This window comes from Lepidochelys kempii, chromosome 7 (genome assembly GCF_965140285.1).
Source record: "Lepidochelys kempii isolate rLepKem1 chromosome 7, rLepKem1.hap1, whole genome shotgun sequence".
Lineage (NCBI taxonomy): Eukaryota > Metazoa > Chordata > Testudines > Cheloniidae > Lepidochelys > Lepidochelys kempii.
The window spans coordinates 91,498,378-91,514,802 of record NC_136386.1 but is presented as its reverse complement, the minus strand read 5'-3'; the positions used below and the strand labels follow the sequence as shown (position 1 = coordinate 91,514,802).

Below are 16,425 nucleotides of genomic sequence, written 5' to 3'. Positions count from 1 at the left end.
TGAAAATTGGGGAAATTTTTCACCAGAAAATCTGCCCTCCCCCCCTTTTTTTATTTTTGGTTGAAAATTTTCAGCCAACTCTAAAATTGTCTATTAACTCAAAGAACTGACTTCAAATTGGAGATGGGACCCTGCATCATTGTAATTAGATGGCAAAAGGAGTTTTGATAAAGAGACATGAATATATTTAACAGAAATGCCAGTATCAGTTACTGGAATCCTGTTAGCTTTTAGAGCAGCCTCAACTCAAGTGTATTTGACTAAGTAAACAAATCTGTGTTATTCTAAGAAGATATGGCCTTTTGAAAAGGATCATGCTGTTACTCAGCTAGAGTTCAGCATATTTGCTCTTGGCTACAGCAGACAGCTCAGAATTCAGATAGGTTAAAGTTTAGCTGAAGTCTCCTGAGTTAGTTTACGACTTTCACCAAAAAAAGGTCATAGTGACGAATAATCCTGAAATAGTCATCAGACACAGGAAACAGAGATGAGGATTCTTGCCTTGATCTCTGTGTTTCTCATCATTTCCTTTTCTATCTCAGCCACCGACTGAAGGTATAAAAGATCCCTCTGTTCCTTCAAGTACTGGAGAAAACTGGTATCGTTCCTCCAGTAGGCATTGTTGTCTACCCTTGTACAGCATGGACAACTCTGCTATGCATGATCAGCCTCTTTAAAGTTTGAGTAGGGAGGGACTATGCGGGGGAGGCGAAGGCTTGTTCTTAATGAGAGCCCCAGGACCAGGCATTGACCTCATCTCACTTGACAGACTGCATTCCGCATTTTCAGATAGGCAGGAGTTAATGGACATCCATAGTTTCCTGTGGTGTTCTACCATGATGTTTCTCCATTGTCAGAGCTGGAACCGTGTTTGAAAAGTTGCCGTTTCTCTAAAGATGATCCTTTGGGGTGACTTGGGCTTTGATCTGGGTGAAGAAGCATAAATGTAAGTTGACTTTTTCTTTCTGTCTTTGTCTTTCTTTCTTTCTGTAAGTAGTAGTCACCTTTTCCCCAGGCAGAGTTTTTGAATCTCTAACATTATTTATTTAACTTCTCTACTCTATTACTAGGCCATTGAGAAGTAATCTTCCAAACAAAAGTTTGTTACAAAGCAGATATGCAAAGTGATTGTACTTTCCTGGACAAATTTGAACAGCGTTATCTCTTACGATTCAGTGGTGGTGACATTTTAAAAATTGTGATGGGGCAAGGCCAGATGGCTATAGGAAAGTAAGAAGTGAGAAACAGGTATGTTAGCCCCAGGCTAAACGAATCCCTGTTACTATGGTAACCAAATGGCAGTTGCTCCAGGTTAATCAAGACACCTGGGGCCAATTCAGATCCTTTCAAAAGCAGCTAGGTTGATTGGGACACCTGAAGCCAATCAGGGGCTGGCTGAAACTAGTTAAAAGCCTCCCACCTAGTCAGGTGGGGTGTGTTTGTCAGGAGCTGTAGAAAGGAGCCATGCTGCTGGAGAAATGGAGCCGTATAAACCTTATCAGGCACAAGAAAGGAGGCTCTGAGGTAAGGGTGAAGTAGATATTGAGGAAGTGGCCCAGGGAATTGTACTTGTCCTGTTTCCAAAAAAGTCAGCTACCAAGAGCTGCTACTATCAGGATCCCTGGACTGGAGCCCAGAGTAGAGGGTGTGCCCTGGCTCCCCCCTCCCCTCTCTGACTAATCACTGAGACTGGGAGACAACAAAAATTGTGCGAGGGAGGAAAGCTTTTCCTCACCTTCCTTGCTGTCTTATGATGAAAATGGCTCAGTAGGCTGTGACCCTTGCCTCTAGAGAGAGAAGGGCTACATGGAGGCTCACAGTGAGCCTCTGAGGCTAGCAAAATCTGCCATGAAGTGTGGGACCCACTGAGACAAAGTCGGAGCTTTGTCACAAAATGTTTATTCTATTTACATCTCATGTGCCTTTTCCCGGTAGTCTATCAACCTCACATCTTGAGTTATTAGATCGTTTACTAGGCTGGGGCAAGAAGGATCCCTCCTGACATCACAGTGTGTTTGTGTGTGGGGGCAGGGGGTGGTTGTGTGACGACATTATACAATAAGTGGCTTCATAAGCTGTGAAGTTAGCAAGACTGGGACTTTTCAGCTTGGAAAAGAGATGACTGACAGGATATGATAGAGATCTATAAAATGGTGACTGGTGTGAAGAAAGTGAACAAGGAAGTGTTTTTTACCTCGTCATAGAACACAAGAACCAGGGGTCACCCAATGAAAGTAATAGGGAGCATGTTTAAAACAAACATAAGGAAGTACTTTTCCATACAACACACAGTCAACCTGTGGAACTGGATGCCAGGGGGTGCTGTGAAGGCCAAAATTATAACCGAGTTAAAAAAAGAACTAGATAAGTTCATGGAGGATACGTCCATTGATGGCTATTAGCCAGGATGGGCAGGTATGTAACACTGTGCTCTGAGTGTTCTTAGCCTCTGTTTGCCAGAAGCTAGGAGTAGAAGACAGTGGATGAATCACTTCAGGATTGCCTGTTCTATTTATTCTCTCTGAAGCACCTGACAGTGGCCACTGGTGGAAGACAGAATACTGGGCTAGATGGTCTGACCCTGTATGGCAGTTCTTATGTTAGTGTTGGCGACAGATCCAGAGGCTGAAACCCCTTTATCCACAAAACAAGTTGGGAAGGGCAAGCTTCCCCTCACCAGCCTGCTCATTTGCCTGAGCCTGCGTTTTGGAGGAAAGTTTTGTTTCTGTTCCTTTTCAGACCTTGACTTTTCTGCTTAGCCTACCAACAAGATTGCCAGGTGTGGTGGTCAGTTTAGTGATGTGGACACTTGCCCACTAGGAAATGGACTAAAATCTACCCACTCTTTTTTTATAAAGCACAATAAACAGCCACCACAGAGAAATGCTCTTCAGTCCATAACAACCTATTCAGGCTTGGCTTGAACCAGTAACCTATCAATGAAAGGAGTTGTCTGTTACCAGTTTCCAGACCCATCCATTCCCTGCATGCAATGCATGTTCTTACAGCAGCTATAAGATATAGTTCATATACCAGCGAGAGCCAAGACAACACTCAATATTTTTTACCAAGGGAAGGCTTTAGGTTTCACGTGTGTAGATGGTGACTGGTACATGTCATCCAAGAATTGTGCAGGATGCCTCCCACAGACCCAGATGGGACCAATTTCAAGTCCTCTTTCACCAAAAGCTGAAAGAAGGGGGAACCCTCTCCAGCATAAGATTAACGTCTCATGTTTTTCAGGGCTGTCTCCAAAAATACATAGGTGGGTTTGCTTGGAATCCTTCACTTACATGCTTGTGCGGTGGAAAAACTGTGTGGGGAAAAATTGTTGATACAAATGGAAACATTGATTCATGCTGACCTACAAGCTCTCTGTTTTTATAACATTTTTTCCCTGGATGGAACTATGACACCTAAACCCTCTTCTTTCTCCTCCACACATAAAACCACAGTGGTGTGTCTGATGTTCAGCGCTCCGGCTGTATGCCACTTTTACCACTAGATGGCATCATTACCCCGGATTTTAGTTATTCGTGCCTGTAAAATGCTGAGAAAAGAGTAGGGTGAGTCTGACATACGCTTCCTCATCCGTCTTTGCTTTCCCAGAGCTGAGTGAAAAGGCTGTTTAGGAAACAGTATGCCATTTCTTTTGCTAGTTCATTCTGTATGATCCCCCTTCACTTGAAATGTAGATCTTTTATTAATGGGTGGCAGTCTGGTAGCTAGTTCCTGAAGGTTCCTTGTGAGATTGTCTTTCCTGCACACCACCTCTCACATTGAGAGTGGCAGCTTTGCCCAGTTCAAGCAGGCCAGTTGGTGGGCACTTTTCAGAGGAAGGTGGGTAATTAGTATTATCAGCATTTTACGGATTGAAAACCAGTTCAAGAGCCTCAGTTTCTCCATCTGTAAAATGAAATTAATGTACTGGTGTGGAATAGGGAGAGGGCCATGGCTTCACCTCTATCTTCTCCCTCCCCCCGGTTGGGTACTGCACACCCAGTAGGGAAGGAGCAGGCCTTTGTCCTCAGCAGTGGAACTGCAATTTTGCCTCTCATTGCCATCCTTCAAGGCCAGGTGAAGGGAGAGAGGTCCTTGCCCTCTCCTCCCCAGCCCCCACTCTGTAAGAGCCAGACAGAATCTTGTCTTGTAGTGTTGTCATTTCTTATACAGTATGAACTACTAACTCCATGTCTGTGGAAGAACATGCCAAGCCATATCACAGACTGCCCCAAGGAAGAGCAAAAAAGCAGTGGCTGTGCCCCTGAGGCTGCCAGCCTTCAATAGTACAAAGCAACACCTCAACCTGATTATGGAAATGGGCTCTATCTAGCCTTTAATCTGGGGTTAACTGGCTGGAAACCCATGAACTGGAGTTGTTCTTTAAGGGGTCAGTCTTGAAATGTGATGAGCAGCTCTTGAACTTACTTCACTGGAGATGGTCATCACCTGACATGATCAGGCCCTAAGTATACAAGGGAAGTGCAACAGTGTCTAACATCAAGTTAGTTAACAGTTTCTAACCAGATGCATTTTCCCAGTGTTGACAATGCCTAGAGGGTTTTCCCTTTCAGGCTTTTTGGTATTCAAGCTAGCACAGAGTGAAAAGAATAAGAAATCACTTCAGTACTTTCTCAGATCCAGTTTTAAAGTATGGAAGCTGATAATTACTGAATGGAAATAGATATTTTTGTTAAACTAATATTAAAAATTGATCTGCCTATATTTAACCTATCCTATCTAAAAGGCTCTAACTGATAACTCTTTCAGAGATGTAGGAAAGTGGTGCTGAGATGTATGTAAAATGGTCTGTGAAGAGACATGCAGTGATTTCTAATCCCACAACAGTATAGGAGGGTAAATATTAAGCTCTTGTTAACTTCTCATATTTCTTTTTTTCCTCTCTAACCAAGATTTCAGCTAGCACAAATAATTGTCTTAATTCCATACTGTGGACATCTCTTCCTTAAACTTTTTTTCTAATTTTTTTTGTTTACAGATCAACCCCTGTACATTTTATCTAAATGTATCTAATGGAACTGGAGATGTGATTGATGCATTTATGTATTTTTGAGGCTGCAGTGTATTCTGGTGTTGGATTTACACTATCTTCTGATTTCCCACTGAAGTCCAATAAATAGCGAAGAAAAACTATGTGATTTGGTCATAAGAGCCTTTCCTTACTGGCCTTGACTATAAGGAGTTAAGAATTACATGTTCCAAAGGTGCCCAGGTTTGAGTTATAGGTGCAGATAGGGAATTCTATTTATGGATGTCCAGCCTGAGACCTTGGGCCTGACTTTCAGAGATGCTGAGGACCCAAACACCCCCTGATTTCAAATGGAGTTGTGGTGCTTAGCGCCCATGAAAACTACAGGCAGTCCTCGACTTTACAATGTTTGAGTTATGATGAACGGCACTGATGACATTTACAAATTGACACCCTGTTTTGACTTTCTGATGTCTGTGTCGAATTTACGACACTTGATCTGATGCAATGCCACGCCAGCGAACAAGTTAATATGTTCATACGTGCACATTAACATTGTGTGCTGCTCATCTTCCTGGCTTAAGATGGTCAGTTGCTCTTCCGATGCCATTTTTACGTGGTGAATCTTTGTGTTTCCAAACTTCATCTTAAAATTTTGTGTTTCTTTGCCATTAATAATGGCAGAAAAGCATAAATCTGATGATTGTTCTTCTAAGAAGAACATGTTAAGGGCTCAGTTCCTATGCAATCAACTTGATAACTAAGCAGCATGTTGGACTTATTGCTCAAGTTGAGAAATTGTTAATCGTTTGGCTGGAGGATCAAAATAAACACCATGCTCCTGTGAGTTTAGGCATAATTCAGGAAAAGGCTAGGAGTCTTTATGATGATCTAATAAAGAAACAATAGGGGGAGAGTTCTAATGCTGAGCCTTTTAATGCCAGTAGGGGGTGGTTTATGTGTTTTTAAAGCCAGAGTCAATTTGCATAACATCAGAGTCTCAGGTGAAGCTGCCAGTGCTGATGAGGAGGCAGTTCATGCTTTTCCTGAGACATTGGCTGAGATAATTGAAGAGGGTGGGTATCGTGCTCAGGAAGTTTTTAATGTTGATAAAACTGGGCTCTTTTGGGGAAAAAATGCTGTCAAGAACTTACATTCCCAAAGAAGAGAAATCCATGCCAGGGTACAAAACTGCTAAAGATAGGCTCACTCTTTTGCTCGGTGCAAATTCTGCAGGTGACTTTAAACTTAAACCTTTGCAGCTTGTGTACCATTTGGAAAACCACAGGGTTTTGAAGGGATATTCCAAAGCATTTCTCCCAGTGATATGGAAATCCAATCCTAAGACATGGGTCAATAAGAACATTTTTGAGGACTGGTTTAATCACCACTTTGTGCCAAGTGTCAGGGATTATTGCAACAAAAACAGTCTTGCATTTAAGCATTGTTAATCCTTGACAATCCTTCTGGTCATCCAACCATCCTTGATGACATGCATCCTGATATCAAAGTGGTGTTTCTGCCCCCCAACACCACCTCATTGTTGCAATCCATACCCCAGGGGATAACTGCATCCTTCAAGGCCTACTATGTTAGGAGCACATTTACCCAGGCCATCAGAGCAACTGAAAAGGAAGGTGGACCAGTTTGGAAGGAATTCTGGAAGGGCTTTAATATTTACCATGCAGTTAAGAACATCTGAGCGGCATGGAGTGAAGTTAAACAATCAAATTTGAATGGTGTTTGGGGGGAAATTGTGTCCTGAGTTTGTCTGACTTCCAAGGCTTTACAGACACTGTTGAAGAGGTGACCAAAGATGTTGCTGAAATGGGCAAAGAACTCAACTTAGACATTGCACCAGAGGATGTTGATGCTTTGCTGGCATCACATTCTGAAGAATTAACTAATGAGGACCTCATTGAATTAGAACAGCAAGAAGTGGCAGAGCAAGAAGATGATGTATTCACTGTTGAAGACACTCCACCTCGTAAAGTCTTGACATCAGAAGTGTTGGCTGAGGCATTTCAATATTTGGAAGCTGCCATGTCCCTGTTCGAGGAACATGACCCCAACATTGAACACAGTGCATCTGTGAATAGGGGCACATCCAACATGTACAGCTGCTACAGAGAAATTTTCAAGGAAAAAAAGAGAACATCTGTCCAAACTTCCTTGGACTTTCTTTAAGAAAGCAAACAAGACTCCAGAAAAACCTGCAGCCAGGACTCCTGAGAAGACTCCAGCCAAGAGCCCTTTAAAAAGTCCAGCAAAGTAATCTCAAAGTCCTTCCAAATCACCTCAAACCTCCTGAAAACTCCACCCAATTAGACCCACCCATGAGCTCAGAAGAAGGTGACCCATCTCTTTCATTCCTTCAGTAGGTTTCTTAACCTACAAATCAAATGACAAGATCAGCAACACCCAGGAATGATGAAGACAAGGTGTATATAAATTTTTTTTTAAGGCTTTAAAATTTGTCTCTGCTTTTTAGATCATTTAGGGGTAATGTGCAGTATTTCTTTATGTATTTTTAGCTTGTGATTTTTATGTCCATATAATTGCTATTTACAATATAAATACATTAATGCAGCTATATTACTCGTCTATAATTGAGTTAAAAAGTCTGGGTTATTTTTGTGAAAATATCAGGCCTTGGTTCAGGAACCAATCCCCCACTTATAACATTGTTCCTATGGGAAAATGTATTCTGAGTTATGACGTTTTGACTCAAGACACGATTTTCAGGAACCAATTGTGTCGTAAGTCCAAGCACTGCCTGTAGTTTCAAGGTGTCACAGGCAGGGCATCCAAAAATGGAGGCACCTGAAATCAGTGTCCACTTTTTAAAATGTTGGCCTAAATACACCATTAAAATATATCCTTTAAACCTGGCCTAGGGAGGTTTTATGGGACGGGGAGGGAGTTTACCACAAATAATTGCTGTAGGTGAAATATTAACATTAGTGTACACTTATCTGTGTGAGACAGCTAATGATATTCTATACTGTGAGCATTTACTGCCCGCCCAAACTTTCCAAAAGCGTTGACCTCACTCATCTGGCAATTTCTAGCATCATGGCTTCTGTTTGCTAGGTGTTGCATCATACTGGTTTCAGAAGGGGTTTGAAAAACTTGAGTTTTCATGCTCTATCCCACATGGACAGAAAACTAAACGAGCTAAAAACTATATTCCAGGAAACACACTTTTTTCACAGCCAAGTATTCCAGGTAAATGAATGTGTTCCTTTGATATGAATAGAAAATTTTAGAGAGGGCAGTGGAGGGATCAAAGTGAATTCCATTTCCATTATTGTTAAACTGCTTCCTGTAACATCTCAAAGTATTACTTCTCATGCAGCAAAAAGTGAAATGTGCATGGGCAAAAAATGTCCATGAGTAACATGGGGAAACCTGTCAGAAAGACATGAATGTAGGACAAAATCCTGCAACATTCTTATTGCCATGGAGAATTTCTTCGAGTTCCTGAATGACTCAATGAAGTCATGTATGTTACTCTAGCCAGTCATATCTCAGCCCCAACTATTACTGACCACTATATATACACATGATGTAAACAAGTTACATGATTTGTTAAATTGTCATTTTCTAGTGCAGCAGACTGTAGCTCCCTTACAAGATGTCCATGTATTCCCAATCCCTGTAATGTTGTTGCTTTATTTATTTGGTGATGTATTTATTTATGTACACGTGTAGTTTTTTTTATGGTGCTTACTATCTTCATAGCTGAACATATCCTTACAACACCTCAGAGTGGTAGGGAAGTATTATTATCCCTATTGTATGAAGTAGAGAACTGTCTCGTCAACACAAATGAAATACCAGCTGTTGGCTAGATCACCACCATTATTGTTGTCGTTGAGGATAAAGGCCAGTGTAGGCGTAGGCGCTGACTTTTGTGGATACTCCAGCGTTTGAGTATTCACAGAAATAAAATAGGGTGTACTCAGCAGCCCCTTGGATCGGCGCCTCCTGCCCACAGCGATCAGCTGTTCAGTGGCATGCAGGAGGCATTGGGGTAAGGGGGGGGAGCAGGAGCAGGAAGAGACAGGGCAAGGGGGTGGAATAGGGCAGGAAGAGGCTGGGTGAGGGTGGGGGCTTGAGGGAAGGAGTGGAGTGGGGGCAGGGACTGAGGTGGAGCCGGGGTCCAGCATCCCCAGGGGAAATCACAAAATCGGCTCCTCTGAGTGCAGGCACTGCCTAAACCATTTGCTGAAAGATACACGAGAAGTGTGTGGTAGAGGCAGGAATAGAACTCATGCCTCTTGAGCTTCAGGCCAGTCTAAGAAGAGCATCTCTAATGGTAATCAAGGGTTCCTCACAATGCAGTATTAAAAAGCTGGATGCCCAACAGAGGTGCTCTCACACATTGTATTAACTCTACTACTAAATCATGAGTTCTCGGTGCAGAAAGACTTTTAATACTAAGATAACATGACGGGGTTTTAGTTTAAGGCCAGAAACCAGAATAATCTGAACCTCACCAAATAATACAACTCTTGTATTTATATATTTTTTTTAAATGACCCCCTATCGGTTCTGTACTTGCGGCAAGTCCAGCCCCAGGCTGAGCACCCCTGGCAGCAGAATTGGGGTGATTCCACAGTACAAGAGAAGAGGTATTCAGGCAGTACCCCCTGTGCAATGCAGGGCCCACTCCACATGCATGCCTGAACATAGGGTTCAGATGAAGGTAGGGCATGTGTTGTCAGGGCTGGAAGACAAATATGCTACCCTCGCCTTTGGATTGCAGTGTCCCTGCAGAGTAGCTCCATAACCTGGGGAGAAGAATTTCTCCTGCTGCGCCCATACTGCAGTTACTTGTGCTGGGTATGGGGCCCAAGATTTGGCATTTACTCTGAAGAAGCAGTGTAATAAATACACAACATAGGTCTTTTCCTAGGTCCTGCGTCTGCACCACTAAAGTCAATGGGAGTATTGCACTTGCTTTTTGTAAATTACACACACCACCACTGACAGGGAGCCAGGTCTGGGATGGAGGACAGCTACCGAACAATCCACACTGAATAGCAGCGGAGGAGGGAAAATGTTGGCCTTACTTTGCTCATATTCCTATAGTAAGTGCCATGGGATTTTTAATGTCCATGTAGAGCTGAAAGGGCCCAGATTTCATCTGAAAAATCCACATGCAGTATTCAGCGTGCAACTCAGTTTATCTTCTTTAGATAAATGAAAGGCTGCTCGCATTTGAGCATGTTGTTCCAAGAGTTTGAATCTAGGGCCCAAAGCCCATTGAAGTCTGTGGGAATCTTTCCATTGGGTTCAGTGGTTTCTAAGTCAGGCTCTAAGCATTCAGAATCAATGCTAGCAGTCCAACTCATAAATGTACACTTACCATGATGTTTAGAGATTTATGCAGTATAGCACGTTATCCATGCACATTGAAATAAGGAGGCATCCTCACATGGGCAATATCCTATTATTTATGTATTACAATTAATGGAAATACTAAAAGGTGGACCTATCCATATGAACAAAGTGCATTTGGCGCAGCTTAAAAATGCATCCTAAGGAAAAATTTATCCATATTCTACCCTGGATGTTTGAGCAGAATACATCAAAATTAACATTTAATTAAATTTAATTGCAAGCAGACACAGGAAAAAGGTGACCCTGATATTCATACATGGGGAAATTACTATTGGTTAATCAGCCCATGTTCTTAACACTATCTGCGTCCTATTGAGTGAAGTACTGACAGGTTTCAGAGTAGCAGCCGTGTTAGTCTGTATCCGCAAAAAGAACAGTCTCTAAGGTGCCACAAGTACTCCTAACCAATTTATTTGAGCATAAGCTTTCGTGAGCTACAGCTCACTTCATCGGATGTAGTTGATGTTTTTTTTCTTAAGTGAGTTAAAGAAAAGTCTGAAGTTGCTGTTAGTAAGAGGTAAGTTCAAAGGTTGTCTATAGGCTCTGTCTTGATGGGCAAAAAGGGTATGTTTCTAATTGTATTAGCTGGATTGAATTAACTGAGAAGCCCTTTTAGGGTATGTCTACACTGCATGTGGGAATGAGCCTCCAGTCCAGGGCCCCACAGACTTGCACTAACACCCTAAAAATAGCTGTGTAGATGTTGCTTTGGTCTTGTGACTTGGGCTCTTAAGATTGGGGCAGGAGAGGGAAGGACTTCAGAGCCCCTGCTCCACCCCTGGCTACAACATCTACGCAGCTGTTCCTGGAGCACCAGGCTGCGTCTGTGAGGGCTTGCATCCAACTGCAGTGTAGACTTGCCCTTAATGCTCCTTAAGACTAAAGAGGCTTGTTAATCCTGTTAAACTAATTTGACTGAGCCAAAGTAATTTAAAAAACCACACCTAATTCATCTGTCAAGAGTCAGAGGGCTTAAAAAAATGAGACAGGCACAATGGCCTTTGAGGCTGTGTCTAGATGGACAAATAAGGAGACTTTCTCCCCTCAGGTTGTTTTAGCACCTGGTGTCTTTTTTACCACATTCACTAATGTAGTAACTTCCTAATGGGGACACCTCAGTTTGTAGGTTTCAGAGTAACAGCCGTGTTAGTCGGTATTCGCAAAAGAAAAGGAGTACTTGTGGCACCTTAGAGACTAACCAATTTATTTGAGCATAAGCTTTCGTGAGCTACAGCTCACTTCATCGGATGCATGCCGTGGAAACTGCAGCAGACTTTATATACACACAGAGATCATGAAACAATACCTCCTCCCACCCCACTGTCCTGCTGGTAATAGCTTATCTAAAGTGATCATCAAGTTGGGCCATTTCCAGCACAAATCCAGGTTTTCTCACCCTCCACCCCCACCCCTCCAAACTCACTCTCCTGTTGGTAATAGCCCATCCAAAGTGACAACTCTCTACACAATGTGCATGATAATCAAGGTGGGCCATTTCCTGCACAAATCCAGGTTTTCTCACCCCCCTCCAAAAAACACACACACAAACTCACTCTCCTGCTGGTAATAGCTCATCCACATCATGCACACTGTGTAGAGAGTTGTCACTTTGGATGGGCTATTACCAGCAGGAGAGTGAGTTTGTGTGTGGGGGGGTGGAGGGTGAGAAAACCTGGATTTGTGCTGGAAATGGCCCAACTTGATGATCACTTTAGATAAGCTATTACCAGCAGGACAGTGGGGTGGAGGAGGTATTGTTTCATGGTCTCTGTGTGTATATAAAGTCTGCTGCAGTTTCCATGGTATGCATCCGATGAAGTGAGCTGTAGCTCAGGAAAGCTCATGCTCAAATAAATTGGTTAGTCTCTAAGGTGCCACAAGTACTCCTTTTCTTTTTGCTCAGTTTGTAGGTTTTCATACCTTAGGAGGCTAAGGTAAACCCTTGGCTCCCTACTGGTATTTATCTCCGACTTGCTAACCATGTGTAAATTACATATGCCTTGCACACAGCGGGATTTTATCATGTATTATCTAGTACACAGTAACCGGTTAACCCCCACACTTTTTTTTTCTTAGTTTGGATGCACCTTTAAAGTATTTAGAGCTGGTTGTTACACTTCAGTGTGACCCAGCTCAAATGAAGTGTCTATGGGGGTTTTAAAGGATATCTTAATTGAGTTAAATTAACTCATCTGAGAAAATTGGATTGAAAAACACTTTTGCCCCAGAAGACAGGAGTTTATTGTGCTGAATATAGGCCTTGTTTAGACTAGACTCGATAGGTGATGTTGGCACATATGATACGTTTGTGAAGTCTAGTGCAAACAAGGCACCTTGCTTTAACCCATGCTAAAATGGGTGAGAGAAAAGCGGTAACATTACTCCATAACTCTTAGCCTAGACAAGTCCTGGACAGCCCAGGCATAATTCACTTCCCTAAATTAATCTCCGCTTTCTCTCCTGCCTGCCTTAACCACGTATTAGCACTAACGGGCAATTCTGAGTGAAGTGCAGTGTTGGGAAAGGCGCTGGGTTTATCCCTACTGTTCCCACGGTGGCCATCGATTTAAGTAAATTCCCAGAATTCTTTGTCAAATACAGAGTTGACATAAGGAGCAGCGTGTATTTCAGACCCTGGCTCTTCCCGGGGCCAATGCAGCTGACAGTTGTTGTAAAGTGAGGATCATTGCTGTGAATAAAGAGATGGCCAGCCAGCTCATCTGGCCAGATTTTCTATTTTAAAATCCACAGCACTTTCTCCGATCCTTTACCAGCTGCTTAAAGTGGCACGTAAAGTACTTTTGAAAGAGATCCATTTGCCAACATTTTGCGGGCTCTGTTGGTTAATTCTTTAACATCCGAGTCGTTACTGAATCAAAGAGAACACCGCATGCAGGAAGCAAAAACGAACACCCTGGCCTCTCCTTCCAGAAAAGCACTCTCCCCCTTCCCTCTGGGAGGCAACCCAGATCAGCTTTAGCTCTTTTCAGCCCGGTCTGTATTAAATCCTTGTAGTTTAAGGTGCCCCATGTAAAGTAAGCAGAGGCCAGGGGAGTTGGTGTAATCCGATTCCAGTGAGCTAGGGGCCAGGATTTCACTGTAACTTTGCTGCGGCTTCCCTAGTTCCCGACGGATCGGCACGAGCAGAAGTTGGCCGCCCCGGGCAGCCCTAGGAGGAGGCTGTGTGTACCCCTGACCTGGCCACCTCTTCCACACGGCGTCTCGGACCGTGCGGGGCGATTCAGCCCAGTCACCCTGCGGCGGCCGCAGCGCACGTCAGGTAAGCGCCTCCGGGTCCCCGGTGCCGAGCTTGACCTTGGGGTAGGGTTTTATGGCAGCTCTTCCGAGAAGGGCTGGCTAGGCGGGGGCGGTGAGAGGTGAGATTGGGTGCGAGGGGGACAGCGGGATGGTGGAGGAGGAGAGGGTGCGATAGGAGATGAAAAGGGATCCGGGGTGTTAAAGGGAGTGGAGTGGAGTGGAGTGGAGGGGGGGGGGGGGAGACTGCAGCGGAGGAAAGACCTGTGGGGTTAAGGGTGTGGATGTGTTTGGGGGGGGGGGGAAGATGCATTATTATTGGTATTGCAATAGCACCTACCGGCCCTAGTCATTGGCTGGGGCCCTACTGGGTGAGGGGGAAAGCGAGTGTGTGTGTGAGAGAGAGTGTTGGGGATAATGTGGGCTAACGGGGTGCGTGCTGAGGGTTGTGATGTGGGGGGGAGAGGGGCCGCCGGTATGAGGGCAGAGGTTTGAAAGGAGAAGAAGAGGGGAGGAATTCAACGGAATCGTTGCTTGTATAATGAGAAGAGAGTTTCTCTCTCTTGTCCTACCACCCCTGTTCATGTTGTCAGGCAGCCAGTCCCCTAGCAGGAGCAGACGTCCAAGGTGCAAAGGCAGCCAATGGCAGGGGCCGCAGGTTTGTATAATTTTTGGTGGTGCCCAGAACGGATCCAAGTCTCTCCCTCCCCACCTGCCTTGTAAGCCGATATATAGATTTTAAACGAATGTAAAGGTGGACTGGAAACAGTAAGTGTTTAACAGTTTCCCTATATTACACAACGTGGGGGGATGAGGGGTTTGGACTATGGGAGGGGGCTCAGGGCTAGGGCAGAGGGTTGGGGTGGGGCTGGGGATGAGGGGTTTGGAAGGGGGCTCAGGGCTAGGGCAGAGGGTTGAGGTGTGGGGGTGAGGGCTGGGGAGGAGGTTGTTCACGGTGCAGGAGGGGGCTCAGGGCTGGGGTAGAGGGTTGGGGTGCAGGGGGGTGAGGGCTCTGGGTAGGCTGGGGATGAGGGGTTTGGGGTGTGGGAAGGGATTCAGGGCTAGGGCAGAGGGTTGGGATGAGGGGTGTGGGAGTGGCTCAGGGCTAGGGCAGAGGGTTGAGGTGCGGGGGTGAGGACTGCAAGGTGGGGCTGGGGAATGAAGGGTTCATGGTGCAGGAGGGGGCTCAGGGCTAGGGCAGAGGGTTGCGGTGTGGGGGGGATGAGGGGTGTGGGAGTGGCTCAGGGCTAGGGCAGAGGGTTGTGGTGTGGGGGGATGAGGGGGTTGGGGTGTGGGAGGGGCTCAGGGCTAGGGCAGAGGGTTGGGATGTGGAGGGGATGAGGGGTGTGGAAGTGGCTCAGGGCTAGGGCAGAGGGTTGAGGTGTGGGAGTGGCTCAGAGCTAGGGCAGAGGGTTGGGATGTGGGGGGATGAGGGGTGTGGGAGTGGCTCAGGGCTAGGGCAGAGGGTTGAGGTGCGGGGGTGAGGACTGCAAGGTGGGGCTGGGAAATGAAGGGTTCATGGTGCAGGAGGGGGCTCAGGGCTAGGGCAGAGGGTTGCGGTGTGGGGGGATGAGGGGATTGGGGTGTGGGAGGGGCTCAGGGCTAGGGCAGAGGATTGGGGTGGGGCTGGGGATGAGGGGTTTGGAAGGGGGCAGAGGGTTGAGGTGCAGGGGTGAGGGCTGTGGGGTGGGGCTGGGGGATGAAGGGTTCACAGTGCAGGAGGGGGCTCAGGGCTGGGGTAGAGGGTTGGTGTGCGGGGGGGTGAGGACTCTGGCTGGGGGCGCAGGCTCTGAGGCAGGATGGGGTGGGGATGAGGAGTTTAGGGTGCAGGCAGGCTGCCCCAGGGCTGGGGCCAGAGAGGAAGACTCCACGGTCCCTCAAGCCCTTTCCCGGCTGGCAGCAGCGAGATCCAGGGAAGGGCTCCCCCCCGGCAGCACACTCACCCGGTACCATCACTGCACATGCTCCTAGAGGCCGGGCCCCTTTCAGGTACAGGAAGCCCCCTTGCCTCTCCAGTGCCGCCGGCACTGCTCCCTTTTGCAGCCAGTGAGGAAGGGCAGCCACTCCCTGCCCAGGGCACAGGCAGGGACGCTCTGGGGGAAGTGCGCCTAGGGTGACCAGATGTCCCAATTTAATATGGACGGTCCCGATTTTGGGGTCTTTTTCCTACTTAGGCTCCTATTATCTCCCACCCCATCCCGATTTTTCACATTTGCTGTCTGGTCACCCTAGGCATGCGGGGCCGGGGGAGAGACCCGTCCCCAATGGAGCCGGGCCCCTGGGCCCTGAATTTGCTGGAGCACAGGCACCATAGGCCCATGTAACTCGTTGCCCCTGGCCAAAGGCAAGAAGGTTTCCAAATGCTCCGCTAGTTAGATCGGCTAGGAAACTTCCTAGGGAAAGTGGCTTTTCCTTGGTTGTCGTAACAGGTTCAGGAATAAGGATGTGGTGGTGTTATCTGGGCGAGGCAAGGTACAGAGGCGACTGGAGGGGGCATGGGCAGGGGTCTACCAGAGCAAAGGGCAGCCTTGTTCTCTGCCTGCTTGCATGCAAAGTGCAGGAACCAAAGCAACCCATTATTTTGAGACAAAGGGATGTCATGATTTATATCTGATAACTTTACCTGCTAGGAAGAGTTTCAACTGGGAAATAGTTTCAAAAACACACTTTGCAAAACTGTTAGAGGGCAGAGTCCGGCTTTCTCCCCTTGAGTTCAAAGGCAAAATGCCCAGTGAATTCAGTGGGAAGAGGATTGCTGCTTTGGGGCTGGG

General features: G+C 45.9%; 1 protein-coding gene across 6 annotated transcripts in view; it reads left to right on the top strand.

Moving 5' to 3' along the window:
- The first annotated feature begins 13,138 nt into the window (after window positions 1-13,138).
- SLC16A12 (solute carrier family 16 member 12) overlaps window positions 13,139-16,425 on the top strand; it is a 61,030-nt gene continuing 57,743 nt past the window's right edge. For 2 of the 6 annotated variants that reach the window (XM_073353789.2, XM_073353791.2), the window contains exons 1-2: window positions 13,140-13,679; window positions 14,248-14,312. The gene's annotated coding sequence lies outside the window, so the exon portion shown is untranslated. The other 4 variants (XM_073353798.2, XM_073353792.2, XM_078853827.1 and 1 more) reach the window with 4 other exon arrangements.